Raw genomic sequence first — 13,325 nt, forward strand, 5'->3', positions numbered from 1 at the left:
GAGGGGGAAGCGTGACATCGCCTGTGTGCCCCACACATCGTGGGCGCTCAAGACTTCCCTCCCTTCATCTAGACCCCCTTTGTACGTTATAGCAGCAAGAGCCTCCCCAGCCCTGTACACACAGCCCCTCGTCCAGCAGCTCTGACCCTGTGGGGCTTTCCATCGGACGGGCTGCTTTTTGAAGATCTCTGATGTGCAAGGTTTGGAGTCTGAAGACCTGGATTAAGGTCCTAACTCCATCCTTAAGTTAGTCTCTTTCCATATCTGAATCTTGATTTTCTCACCTGTTAAAAAAGTCATCATAGGGCTGGGTGTGGTCACGCATACCTGTAATCTCAGCACTTTGGGAGGCCGAGGTGGGCAAATCATGAGGTCAAGAGATCAAGACCATCCTGGCCAACATGGTGAAACCTTGTCTCTACTAAAAATATAAAAACTAGCTGGGCGTGGTGGTGCACACCTGTAGTCCCAGCTACTCGGGAGGCTGAAGCAGGAGAATTGCTTGAACCCGGGAGGCAGAGGTTGCAGTGAGCAGAGATCGTGCCATTGTACTCTAGCCTGGTGACAGAGCAAGACTTAGTCTGAAAAAAAAAGTCATCACAAAAAACTTCATCTTCGTTATTTTTACCCACACCCTTAGTATCCTTTCCGCATGTGCCCTGAGACTTTCCTTTGGAACAACTAATTCACATGTACGTGTAAATAACCGGTGATGAACTCCAAGCTTTTACAAAGTCATGGGAGGATAAACAAATGAGTCAGCCGGTGAGTTTAGAGGGTGTATCTCATTCATTTCTGTATCTTCTGAATCTAGTACAATGCCCTGCTCCTTGGGAATGCAGGATAAAAGTTTGTAGAATCACTCAACTCTCTTCTCGTGTATCTCTGCGTTCTGGGTGCCCTGACACAGCCTGGCATGCAGAAGGTGCTTGTGTGTGTGAACAGTACTCGAAGGAATGACTAAATCCAGTAGGGCCCAAAGGCCACATCTGAGTGTGGGGTTGTGGCCTGGGGAGGCCAGAAGCACAACCCAGGGAGCCAGGATCACAACCCTGAAGGCCAGGACCTCTCGCCTCTCTGAATGCAAGGAATCAAGGCCTTGGCAACAGCTGCAGCCAGCTGGCACCAGGTCCCCGCAAGAGTCATTGTTTGGCCAAAACAGGAAGCCGCCGGAGGGGAAGTGTGGCCTCGCCTCAGTGAACCCCTGAAGAATGGCCCCCAAGAAACATGGGGACGTGCCGGCAGTCACAGAATGTGTCACAGCTGCACCTCCCAACCCAGGCCAAGGGATGGTCCTCACTCGACCCTGGAACCCTGGTGCTTTTAAAAAGTAATGGGCTGGGGACCAGGAGGCTGGCTTCTAATCCTGTGTGACCTTGGGCAGGTCACCCGCCACTCTCTGGACATGTCTCCTCATCAGCTCTTTGCAGTTGAAGGATTCCGTGTCTTTTCGGTCCCTCTGGCTACCTGTTTCCTCTGGTCGGCCAGCGCTCAGTATGAACAAGGCCCATGGAATGATCCCTGTTCCACTAGGAGTAGGGAAGCCTGGTGGTTCTGAAGCACTTCACAGTTAGCAAAGCCTCATCTCTTTTCACTTAATCCCCCAACAATGACGCCATGAGGCACTGACAGTGAGGCTCATGGTCCCATGTCATAGAGAAGAACACAGAGGCTCGAAGCCAGAATTCAAACCCACGCCCCCAGCCTTGGAGCGTAGTGGGCAGGGGCTGCAGCAGCTCAGAGGAGGTAGCAGCTCCCTACTGGGAGTAACAGGGTCAGAGGCTTATGCTGGCAGCTTGAGATCTGCTTGGTTGGTGTTTATTTCACTTAACTCAGGCTCTGCGACTTACTCACTGAATGAAGCAAGCAAACCACTCCATTTCTGTGCCTGAGTCCTCACTGGGGATCTGGAAATGATGTCTGTTCTCCTAACCCAGGCTGTGCAGGTCACATGAGCAGAGGGGCAACTAACGCTCATCATCGTGTGGACACACGGGCTACTGACCCAGCATCTGGTCTTCTCTTCCTTCCTCACAGAACCCCAATTCTGTTGGCTATTCTATCTGTTTCCAGGTTTAGCACTAGAGCCCAATTAACCTAAATCAACCAGGATATGCCATTCCTGGAGAGACTGCCATTGATTGGAAACATGACCCAAGTCATCCCATTCAGACCTGAGAAAAATCCTATGGTTCGCGTTGGAAGAGACGTCCCTCCTGCTCTCTCCCACTGGACATGCCCATGCAAGCATGGATTCCCCATTGCCACTGGCAGCCGCCCTCAGCTCTGGGAAGGATGACAGCCCTCCTCATTAGCTGGAAGGGGCATGAGGCAAGGACCAGAGAGCAGGGAAAAGCCTGTATTCTTGACGACATCAGGAGCCGCTCTGGACCTGCAGTGGTATAACAGGATATGCCTCTTTGCTTTATTTAGCCCGTTGGCGGCAGGGTCTACTCTTACTTGCAGCCAAAGGCATCCTCGTGCTCTTCATCACCTTGCAGTCTCTGATGTGCAGAGAGGGGGAAATGGGCCTGCTCTGCCCCATACTGGCTCACACTAGGGCCGATTCAAAACCGCTGGCTGCTCTGCCAGAGCTGATGACTTGGTGGATTTTTGGAAGCGCTGCATTTTTTCTTCTCTGTTTCTTGGGCCAGAGACAGTTCCTTCCTCCTAAAAGCTGGCCTCTGGCTTGGACCCAGGCCACCCCACTGGCATTAATGCTGCAGGATTGATGGGGTGGGGAGACAGAGAGCCCAGACCCCAGCCCCGGCTGTTCCCTCTGCTCAGCCTCCGGTTATTCCCCCTCCTCTTTCCTCCAAGGACCTCAGTCCCTTTATAGCCTGAGGATCACAGAGTTTTCAAAACATAGGAACTCTTGGAGCTGACAAAAGTAGAAACAGACCCAGATATAGGCAAGTGCCCTGCCCCAGGTCACATAGAGCTGGGACTGGAACCCAGGTCCATCCAGTGCAAGAAGGCCAGAAATTGACATAACTTTTTCTGTTTTGAGTCTCCACACATCCCTGATGTTTCTTGTCTTCATCCTTCTTTTCTGTCTCTATGGCCACCACTCTGATTCAGGCGTCATGGTCTCTAGACTGGTGGTGGCCTCTTTCTAAGTTCCAGTTCGCATCTGCAATTGTGCCTCCCAAACAGCTGCCAGAAGGATTGTCCTTAATGCAGACCTGACTCTGTCAACCCCCTGTTTCATTGTTGGTAAGATTCAGGATCCTTAGTCCGTCATAGAGGACCCCTCTTGACTGACCCCTGCCTGCCTCATCTGTCACATTAAGACCTATTTTCCTTCTACTGAACTTAGTTGCTGCCTCCTCCAGGCAGCTTTCCCAGATCGTTCCATCTGTGGATGGCACAATGTCTAGGTCCATCATGGAACCCTTTGCAGGATGGGAAGTTCTGACTCCAGCATCTGCTCCACTGCACCATGAATGCTTACAAAGCACAGACTGTGTCTGCTCAGCATTCCTGCCTGCCCTGCACCTTCCACTAGGTTTGACTTCGTCTGTGTGTAGTTTCCCCTTGTTGATTCCAGGTTATCTGTCCTTAGTCCCAGGAATGAGGAAGGGGACAGAAGGTAGGAGATTCTGACTCCTCACCCTCAGCAGGCTCTGGCACTCCCCACTCTACCCATCGATGATTCAGCGTGATGCAAGTGAGTCTTTACTGAACATCACAGATGCGGAGAAGCAGGCCAGGCCTGGGGCTCTGTGAAGTCACAGGGGCAGAGCTTAACAAATAATACCCTCTGAGCATGGCCAAGAAAAATCCCAAACTTGGAGCTCGATGCTGGGATTCCAGGAGCTCCACTTCCAGGAATTAATCCTGAGAGACAAACATCCAGAATGTGAACAAAGAAGAACATGGCAGAATTTATTTATAATAGCAAAACCCTGGAAACAATCTAGAAGTCTAGCAGTAACAGCAAGGGTAAATACATGAACAGATATTCAGAGAGTGAAAAAGTGTACAGCCATGAAAATTATATTTGCGAACAATTGTTATTAACATGGAAAAGTGTTATGTGAAAAAGGACAGAATGCAAACACATGTATGTAGTGTGATCATAACTGAAAAAATGCATAACATCTGGGAGGAAATATCTAAAAATGCTAGAAAATGACTTACTTAGGGTAGAAAGGTTAAAATTTTTCATAGGTTTATTCTTCCCTGTGATTTCCAAACTTTCTATTTAATAGTCATTTTGTAGTCAGGAAAAAATGAATTAGACACAGAGAAAAAGAAGAGATTAATTCTAGTCCCAACTCTGGTGATAACTGGACACAACCTTAAGCAAGTCAGCAACCCTCTTCAAGAGTTCACTTCCTCACTTACCCATTCATCTGCTCCTTCTTTCCTTCATTCTAGAAATCTCTCTTCAGGGCCTCACCTGTACCAGGCCCTGGGCTGGGCACTAGGGACCCAAACGTGAATCAGAATGTAAACACGTGGAAAAATATTTAACTTGCTTCATAATCAAAGAAATGCCAATTAAAGCCAAGCCAAGCTATCATTTCTCATCTATCAGATTGGCAAAAACTCAAAAGTTTGAGAATATGCTCTGTGGGCAGGACTGTGGAAAAGCAGGCCCTTTCCTACATTGCCTAGTAGGAAAACAAAATGGAGCAGCCCCTACCTGGAGGGGAGCTTCTGGAGCAAAATTCCATTTGAATTTGCCCTTTACCCTGGCAATACCCCCTCGGCAAAAATAAGGAAAGATGGATTCATAAAGCTATTCACGGCAGCATCATTTGTAATAGTAAAAAACCTAGAAACCACTCAAGTGTCTATCAGAAGGGGTTGCTTGACCACACAATAGACGACTCTGTAGCTAGAAAAGGAATGACAAAGGTCTCGGCTGGCGGTGTGACCTCCGGGGTACGATGCTAACTGGAAGGCAGAGTGGACCGAAATGTATATAGCACATTATCATTATATCCAAGAAAGGGGAGGGAAACACAAATGCATCCATATTTTTTAAATTAAATACCAGTTAAAAGATAATAAAATGTAAAAATTGTTGTCTGTTGGAGCAGGGAGGAAGTGTGGTATAGGGAATGGAGGTAGAAGCCAGACTTCTCTGAATATATCATAGTTTATAGATTCACTTTAGAATTAGGTAAATTCTTTACATAAAAATAAAACAAAATTAAATCTAAATAAAAGTACAAAGCAATACCCCCAAATCAAAAGCAAAATGAAATCAATAAATCCGTGTATGGAGCTGGTGTCTAACCAAAGCTGAATTATTTTAAGTGATTTAGAAACCCAGTAACTTGACTGTAGCATGACTAGTAGGCTATACAGTCTCAGGACAAAAGAATCACAGACAAAGTGTAAAGTTTCAGCAATCACATTATTAATACCACTATGGGTAGTATTATTCTGGAATTTGCATAACATGTATTTATCGAAAGGAAGGAGAAATGAATCAGCAATAATGTTGATGTTGTCAGGAAGCAAGATGTTCAGCATTAGACAGAAGAGATTCAGATACAGAGTCAAAAAACTGATGTAAAGGCCCTATAGCTGAAGGCTTTTCTCAAAGTATCAATATGAACTGTTGACGTATATCTTCTTAAGAAAAAAAAGTCCTAGCTCTGCACCTTGAAAAGGTCTAAAAGCAAAGACCAACTCAGCACACACCTCACATCTCACACCCAGATTTGTGGTTTCTAAATGCTACTTCTTATAAAAAAGAACCAGGGCTTTTTGAAGAAACACCTGATTCCAGGTCTGGGCAGAAAATATACAAGACAAACCTCGACATCTCGTTACACCAGAAAGTCAGGACAATATCAAACACTGCTAGGATCAGGCCGAAAGCACTTGGACGACAAAGAGATCTTTATGGGCCAAGCGTGGAACAATGTGAGTGATAACAAGGTTAATAACTGTAATAAATTGAAATTGTTCAAATCCATTTAAAAATATGAGACAATAATTTTAAAAAACAAAAACATAACCAGCAAACAAAAAAGCTTTGCTGATCGCCTCTAGAGACTGTGAGGGAATCAACGCATTATTCTGAAAACTGATAAATAAAAGAGAAATCAGCCCACATGAGTCCTGTCCTTCCTAAACCAACCGTACCTCAGAGGAACCAAAGTGTCAAGGAGAGAAGTTTCTCTCCGTATAAGTGTTTCAGCTAATAAATGAAGAAAGAATGAGAAAATGAAAACATTATTGTTTTGTAATTCTCTAATGAAATAATAGGGGTAGGCAATGATCATTAAAGCCTTCTAAAAGCACAAAAGGAGAGTCAACCAAACATTATAAATATCATGTGCCACCTGAGGAAAGCAGACAGGCCACCTGTGAAGCATTCTTGCTAACACTTTGAGTCTAATCAAGTGTTTAGATCTAGCTACCAATTTACGGGAAAGGCAGGAAACTGAAGAATGTGTTAAATAACACTATGGGGGAACGCAGCCAGAATGTGGAGAACTACATGGGACAGACCATTTGGTTTAGTCCCCAAATACACATTTTTTAAAAATAGGAAATCCCAGCACTTTGGGAGGCCGAGGTGGGAGGAAGACTTGAGCCCAGGAGTTCAAGACCAGCCTGCGTAACATGGCAAAACCCCATCTCTACAAGCAAAAATACAAAACTTAGCCGGATATGGTGGCACATGCCCATAGGCCCAGCTATTAATACTTGGGAGGCTGAGGTGGCTAAATCACTTGAGCCAGGGAGGCTGAGGTTGCAGTGAGCTGCGATCACACCGTTGCGTTCCAGCATGGACAGCAGAGCAAGATCGTGTCTCAAGACAAAGATAAATAAATGAATAAATTAGGAGAGGCCAGGCACAGTGGCTCACACCTATAATCCCAGCATTTTGGGACACTGAGGTGGGAGGACCACCTGAGCTCAGGAATCTGAGACCAGCCTGGGCAACATGGTGAAACCCTGTCTCTACAAAAATTACAAAAAAATTAGCTGGGCATGGTAGTGCATGACTGTGGTCCCAGCTACTCAGGAGGCTGAGGTGGGAGGATCACTTGAGTCCAGGAGGCTGAGGCTACAGTGAGCCAAGATCATGCCACTGCACAGCAGCCTGGGTGACAGAGTGAGTGAGACCTTGATTAAAAAAAAAAAAAAAAAAAAACACTAAACTAAAAAACAAAAGGAGAGGGAGGAGAATAGATCGAAAGAGATTTAAGAGACAACAATCAAATGCAACGTATGGATCTTGTGTAGATTCTGAGTTTGAACAAATCAACTTTAAAAGACCGATAAAAGATCTTTGTTAGACAATTGGGGAATTTTTTTATTTGGAGATGAGGTCTTACTCTGTTGCCCAGGCTGGCCTTGAACCCCAGGACTCAAGAGATCCTCCTGCCTCAGCTTCCCAAAGTTCTGGGATTACAAGGGTGAGCCACCACACTTGGTTTATTAAGGAAATTTTAACACCACTGGATATTTAATGATAACAAAAAATTATTATTAAAAATGTAGGCAGGATAATCGTTTCTGGTTATGTCTTTATCTTTTAAAAATACAAACTGTAATATTTATTTATTCATTTTGAGATAGGGCCTCGCATTTTCCCCAAGCTGGTCTTGAACGCCTGGCCTCAAGTAATCTGCCCCCTCTCAGTCTCCCAAGTTGCTGGGATTTACAGGCATGAGCCGCCGTGCCCCACTCCTTGCAGTATTTGTGGATGAAATTATTTGATGTTTAAATTTGCTCTGAGTAATCCAGTGGGGAGGAGTGGGGCGATAGAAATGAAACAAGAGTGGCCCTAAGTCGGTGAGGGTCGAAGCTGGGTGAGGAACACACAGCGGTTTTTGTACTATTCTATTTTTGTTGTGTGTTTGAAATTTTCCACAATAAAAATGTCTTTGCTGCCGTCAAGGAGGTGGGGAGGAAGACTGAGACATACAGAGACACGAAGGCCAGAGATCAGTTCCCTCCAAGGCTGGGGTGGGGGAGGGGAGATCGGCCTTGCAAGCTTTCCTCGGGAGTGAGCAAAAATAGGACTGTGTCTATGCAGGGAGGAGTTCCCGAGGAAACGGCACAGGAGCGGCAAATGCAGAGAGGATGCAGACTCTGAAGAGGGCAGGCAGCTTCTGCACCGAGGGAGCAAAGGGGCATGTCAGGGGCAGCAGCTGGGAGGAGGGGAGTGCCACGGAGGGTCTGGGATGGCCAGCCGAGGAGCCCTGGAACGGTTGCAGCTGGGGAGTGACAACGTGGGCTCTGTGTTTTAGCCGGGTCACCCAGGCAGCTGAACAGAGGATGAGCTAGAGGGGGAGGCCTGGATGTAGGTAGAGAGGCCTGAGCAGTGTCCAGGTAGCCCCTGGGCTGGGGTCCTGGAGAGAGACAAGGAGGCCCAAGCTAGAGAGTGGCCTGGGATGAACTGCAGGAGACAGCTATGAGTGCTGCTGCCAGGAGGAGGGTGCTGGGAGGGAGGAGTGCAGTGAGGCCCGTTTGGGGCCTGGGCAACTTGGTGGATATTGGTGCCACTATTAAGATAGGTTGAGGCTGCATGCGGTGGTTCACACCTATTACAGGGATTACCCCAGCACTTTGGGAGGCTTAGGCAGATGGATCACTTGATGTCAGGAGTTTGAGATCAGCCTGGCCAACATGGCGAAACCCCATCTCTACTAAAAATAGAACAATAAGGCTGGTGAGGTGGGGGGCACCTGTAGACCCAGCTACTCAGGAGGTTGAGGCAGGAGAATCGCTTGAACCCAGGAGGTGGAGGTTGCAGTGAGCCGAGGTTGCGCCACTGCATTCCAGCCTGGGTGACAGAGTGAAACTCTGTCTCAAAAAAAAAAATAGATTGAGAGGGTAGGTCAGGCCCGTTCATCTAGAGCCCTGGGCTGTGGCAGGGGCCTGGGATCTGGTTCCAGCCCTGCTGTCTGCCTGTGGAACCCAGGGCACATCTCTACCCTTCTCTGACCTAGGGGTCCCCATCTCTAAAGCAAGGACCAGGAACCTCAGATCAGGGGTTCCCCAAATCTGCCCCGGTCGGATCTCTGCCCAGCCCACGCATGAACCCTTCTTGCCTGCGAGGGGATCATGAGTTCTCATCTGGCGTCACTGAAAATCCAGTGGTGTGATGTCAATGGCATTTCCCTTCAGAAAAAGGAAATGAGGTTAGCGAGCGTGTTACCAGGAAAGGAAAGTTAGTTGGGTCCCTCCCTCTGCAGCTTATGGTTCCCGCACAGAGCATGCAAGGCTCCTCTGCCAGGGCTGGGGACAGGACCCAGAAATGTCACAGTTCAGACAGAGGTACCAACACAACAGCCTTGACGTCCAAGCAGGGCTGGGCCGCCCTCAGCAGAATCAGCACCTTCTCTGGCTCACGTGGCCCAGACCCTGGCCACCGTGGGAGACAGGTCACAGGTAGCTCCAGGGTCTTATTAAACATTAGCAAGGCCCAAAAGCTGAGCTCTTTATAGCAAGAAGACTGAGGTCCAGACAGGAGAAGGGGCCTGGCCCAGGGCACAGAGCTAGTCAGAGGAGAACCCAGACACAGGCCACAAGGCACTGGGGAGTCAGTGTCCCTGAAGGCCTGTCTTGCTACAGAGCTCCCAGAATGCCCCATTCCTGGTGGATGTACCCAGAAAGTCCCTCTCCAGTTCCAAATGTTAAGTGCCTTCACCAAATGAAACCACTCCCTGACCCTTAGCTTCTGACCTTCTGAACATTCCTAAAATGAATTATGAAGATGAAATGAAAACCACTGTCACTCCATCCAATACAACAGCTACATACTTTGGGAAAAATGAATAGTAAATTGTTAAGTTTGGTATATTTGGCAAATTGGTCATTTGAAAACCTGATCAGTTGCCAAGTTGGTCATTAAGTGGATCCGTTTTTAGGACTTTGACCTAGAGGACCCCCACCCACCAGGCCTTCTCCCACCTTCGAGCCCCATCGACTGGGCCCAGATCCGTGGCATCCCCCCCAGCCCAAGCCTCAGCCCAGGACCTGACACACAGGTGGGTCCAGGCTCTGGCTCATTAACTTCTGAGTAAACTAAGGAGATGTGTTGAACCTGAGCACCCTGGGTGATTGGAGGGGCCACGAGAGGTGGATTAGCAGGGGTGGGCCTGGTCACCCCCCGACACAGTGAGGTAACAGGGTGGAAAAACCCCTCACCTTTGCTCTTATTGTAAAAGTCAACTCGGGTCATACTTTCCACTGTGCCCCCCACAGGGAGGGCGTCTGGTTCACCCTCCCACGCACCCAGGGGTTGGGGGTTTTCAGGTGAAGTGGAACTAGGTGTCTGTGTTTTTGCACCTTTGCAGGATCGCTCAGCAACAAAGGAGCCAGAAAAGTCAGGTTGTACACACCGTGTGCCGCAGAGGCGAGCCTGCAGGTGTGCAGGTAAGGGTGTGTGCATGCAGGTGTGTGCACATGAGTTTGCACGTGCAGGTGCGGATGGCTGTGATGGGTAGTGGTATGCTATACACCGGCAGATGCTTGTGGACCTGTGCCGACTGTTAAAGCACATACATATACCTGCGTGTGTATGTGCATGCATGTGTTTGTGTGAGCTGCAATGTGTATACAAGCTTTCACAATAAGTGACTTGAGTAAATGTACCTGTTTATCCATGGAAGCGCATGATGACTGGACACATGTAAATATGTGTTTGTGCATGTTTATACTCTGCATAGATACATGTTTGTGTATTTATGTTGATCCATTTAAGTGTATGGGGTATGTGTTGATGTTTGGGTAAGTCTGTATATACTTCTAGGTGCATCTTAATACAGGAAGATGGCTAAGTGCAATGTGTACGTGTGTGTCTGTGTGAACGTGTGTGCCTGGAGATCTGAGTGTGTGGATAGTTGTGTCTGCCTGTGTGCATGTGTGATCCGTGTGGTGTGAGTGCACAGGGTCGCAGGCAAATATCTGTGTGGGCAGACATATAGCCTGTTGCCCTTTTCTAGCTTTTCGTCTTGGGAAATTACAGAACTTCTAAGTCCTAACCATGGCTGGTGGCTCTTGCAGGAACATGGTTTCCTGAATCCAAAAGATAAGCATGTCAGGGATCCATGTGAGTGAGGAAGTTGGTGGGCCTGAGGCTGGGTTTCCTCCGAGAACTGCTGTGGACCAGGTTGGTGATAGGGGCTGGTACACCCGGAGCCTCAGCCCCCACCATCCCCACATCTGCCCTGGAAAATCTTGCCGCCACCTCTGGTCTTTAGTACACCCCTCAGTAATACCTTCCAAAGCTTCTCTTTTTATTTTTCTTTTTTAACAATACTTCCACAAAGCATGGTCCTAAGCACCTGGCCTAGACTGTCCCTGGGCCTGTTTGGTTGACATTCTCTTACAGTTAAAAAAAAAAAAAAATCTATATCCATATTCTTAATGAATCCTTGTGACCTTTCTTCTAGTCTATTTGGACAGACGGGAGCAGAGTGGTTACAGGAGCTAGGCCTAGTCCCACTGCTGCCCCCTCTTCTAGCTGAACAACCTCTGCCTCTTCCAGCCTCCCTCACAGGGAGAATCACAGATCACATGAGGTGACGCCCATAAGGGCTTGACCGGCATCCGGCACATGGCGAGCCCTGCAAAAATGTGGGCTATTGTTTTTACTATTATCTCCACTTTACAGATGAGGAAACTGAGGCTTGGAGAGGCTCTCTGCCTTTGTCAACCTGGAGATGCTGGGAAGGAACTGAGGCCCATCCCGCCTCAGATGCCCATCCTCTGTCATCAGGAGTGTTCTCTGGTTCTTCCGGGCTTGGCCAAGTGGTGGTAAACCCCACATGTGGTTCTGTGGTTGCCCACACAGTCCTAAAAATAGCCAACAGGAACCCAGGGGCTCCCCCTTGGTAAGTGGCAGCAGGCCCAGTCCTCAGTCAGCCACAGACCTGCTCCTTCCCTACAGGCAAGCAGGTCCTGTCTAGGGAGGGGCTGGGTGGCCTGAGTCTGAGGTACGATGAGCCAGAAGCCGTGCCAAGCTTGTAGCAAAGATTATTTTATTTCACTATGTTTTCTTACGTCTGGAATGTGGAGGCTGTGGTTCCACTGGACTCATGAGGAGACTGAGGCTCAGAGCGATGAAATGACCTACTCAAAGTTAATGCACTTCAATGAAGGCCCAAGTTGTTCTGATCCCAAGGTCACTATCCTTAATCCCTCTCCCTATGAGGTCTTCCCTATCTTGAGCCTGGGGATAGCTGTGCACGGGCAAGAGCAGAGCCTTCGGAGCCACACAGACCTGGCTTCAAATTCCAGCCTCCCTGATGACCCCTGATGGCCTTGGTAAGTCACCTCACCTCTCTCAGCCTCAGTTTCCTCACTGACAAAATAGGAGCCACACTGCACATGACGTAGGAGTATGGAGGCCTGACACACAGCCAGCACTCAGTGCACAGCCACTCACTGTGTACTCACAGTACTGACATCCATGCTTCCAAAGCTGGGGTGAGAGGAGCAGCATTGGTTGAGCTCCCAGAAGCGTCCTGCCAGGTCAGGGAAGTGGAACCACCCACGAGAGGCCAGGAGAGGAGGTCTCTATGGCAGATTGAAATTTCCCCAAAATTATTTCAGGAGTGGTTCTAGTTCTACATCCAGGAAACTTGTCATTCCCCACCAGGAGATGGAGTTCATTGCTCTTCCCCTTGAAGCCAGGCATGCCTTTGAGATGGCCTCTGTGTAAAGAATATGACAGAAGTAACATGAAAACTTCCTAGGCTAAATCTAAAAGGAGGTACAGCTGCCACCTGTCTGTCTGTCACCTTTCTGTCTCTGTCTCTTTCTCTCAGCATGCTTGCCCTTGGGACTCAGACACCATATTGTGAGGAAGCCCAAGCTACATGCAGAGGCCACTATAGATGTTCTGGCCAACAGCTCAAGCTTCAGCAGCTAGACATATGAATAAAGGAACTCTTCAAATGATTTCAGTTTCCAGCCTTCAATGCATCCCAGCTAATATCCAGAGGAGCAGAGATGAACCATCCTCTCTGAGCCCTGCCCAAATGCAGACTTGAGAACAAACTAAATGTCATTGTTTCGAGCCATTAATTTTCAGGGTGGCTTGGTGCACTGTGCCAAGGTAACAGGAATAGCCCCCCTCTTCCTCTGCAGCTCTCCCCAGGTACAGGCAAGCTCCCTGACCCATGCATCATCCCCACTCCACAGGCAGAACCAGGAGTCAGTCCTCTGACCCACAACTGTGCCCTCCAGCCTAAGCTCAAAGCCCAGCTCTGTTGCTTTCAGCTGGGTGCCCTAGGGCAAGTCACCAACCCTATGTGACAAATCCCTCTATGTCAAATGGGAATTATAATAATTATGATAGTGCCCCTGAGGAGTCTTGGAGGGATTTAATAAAGAGC

The 13,325-nt window shown here is 48.2% G+C and overlaps 1 long non-coding RNA gene across 1 annotated transcript; it reads left to right on the plus strand.

The window, feature by feature from the left end:
• The first annotated feature begins 8,054 nt into the window (after positions 1 to 8,054).
• On the plus strand, positions 8,055 to 12,888 carry LOC101052098 (uncharacterized). Its single transcript, XR_164568.2, has 4 exons — positions 8,055 to 8,285; positions 10,281 to 10,359; positions 12,110 to 12,252; positions 12,756 to 12,888. It is a non-coding gene; the product is annotated as an uncharacterized LOC101052098 (long non-coding RNA).
• Positions 12,889 to 13,325: the final 437 nt, after the last annotated feature.

The sequence above is a fragment of the Saimiri boliviensis genome, chromosome 6, assembly GCF_048565385.1.
Source record: "Saimiri boliviensis isolate mSaiBol1 chromosome 6, mSaiBol1.pri, whole genome shotgun sequence".
In the NCBI taxonomy this organism is placed as follows: domain Eukaryota; kingdom Metazoa; phylum Chordata; class Mammalia; order Primates; family Cebidae; genus Saimiri; species Saimiri boliviensis.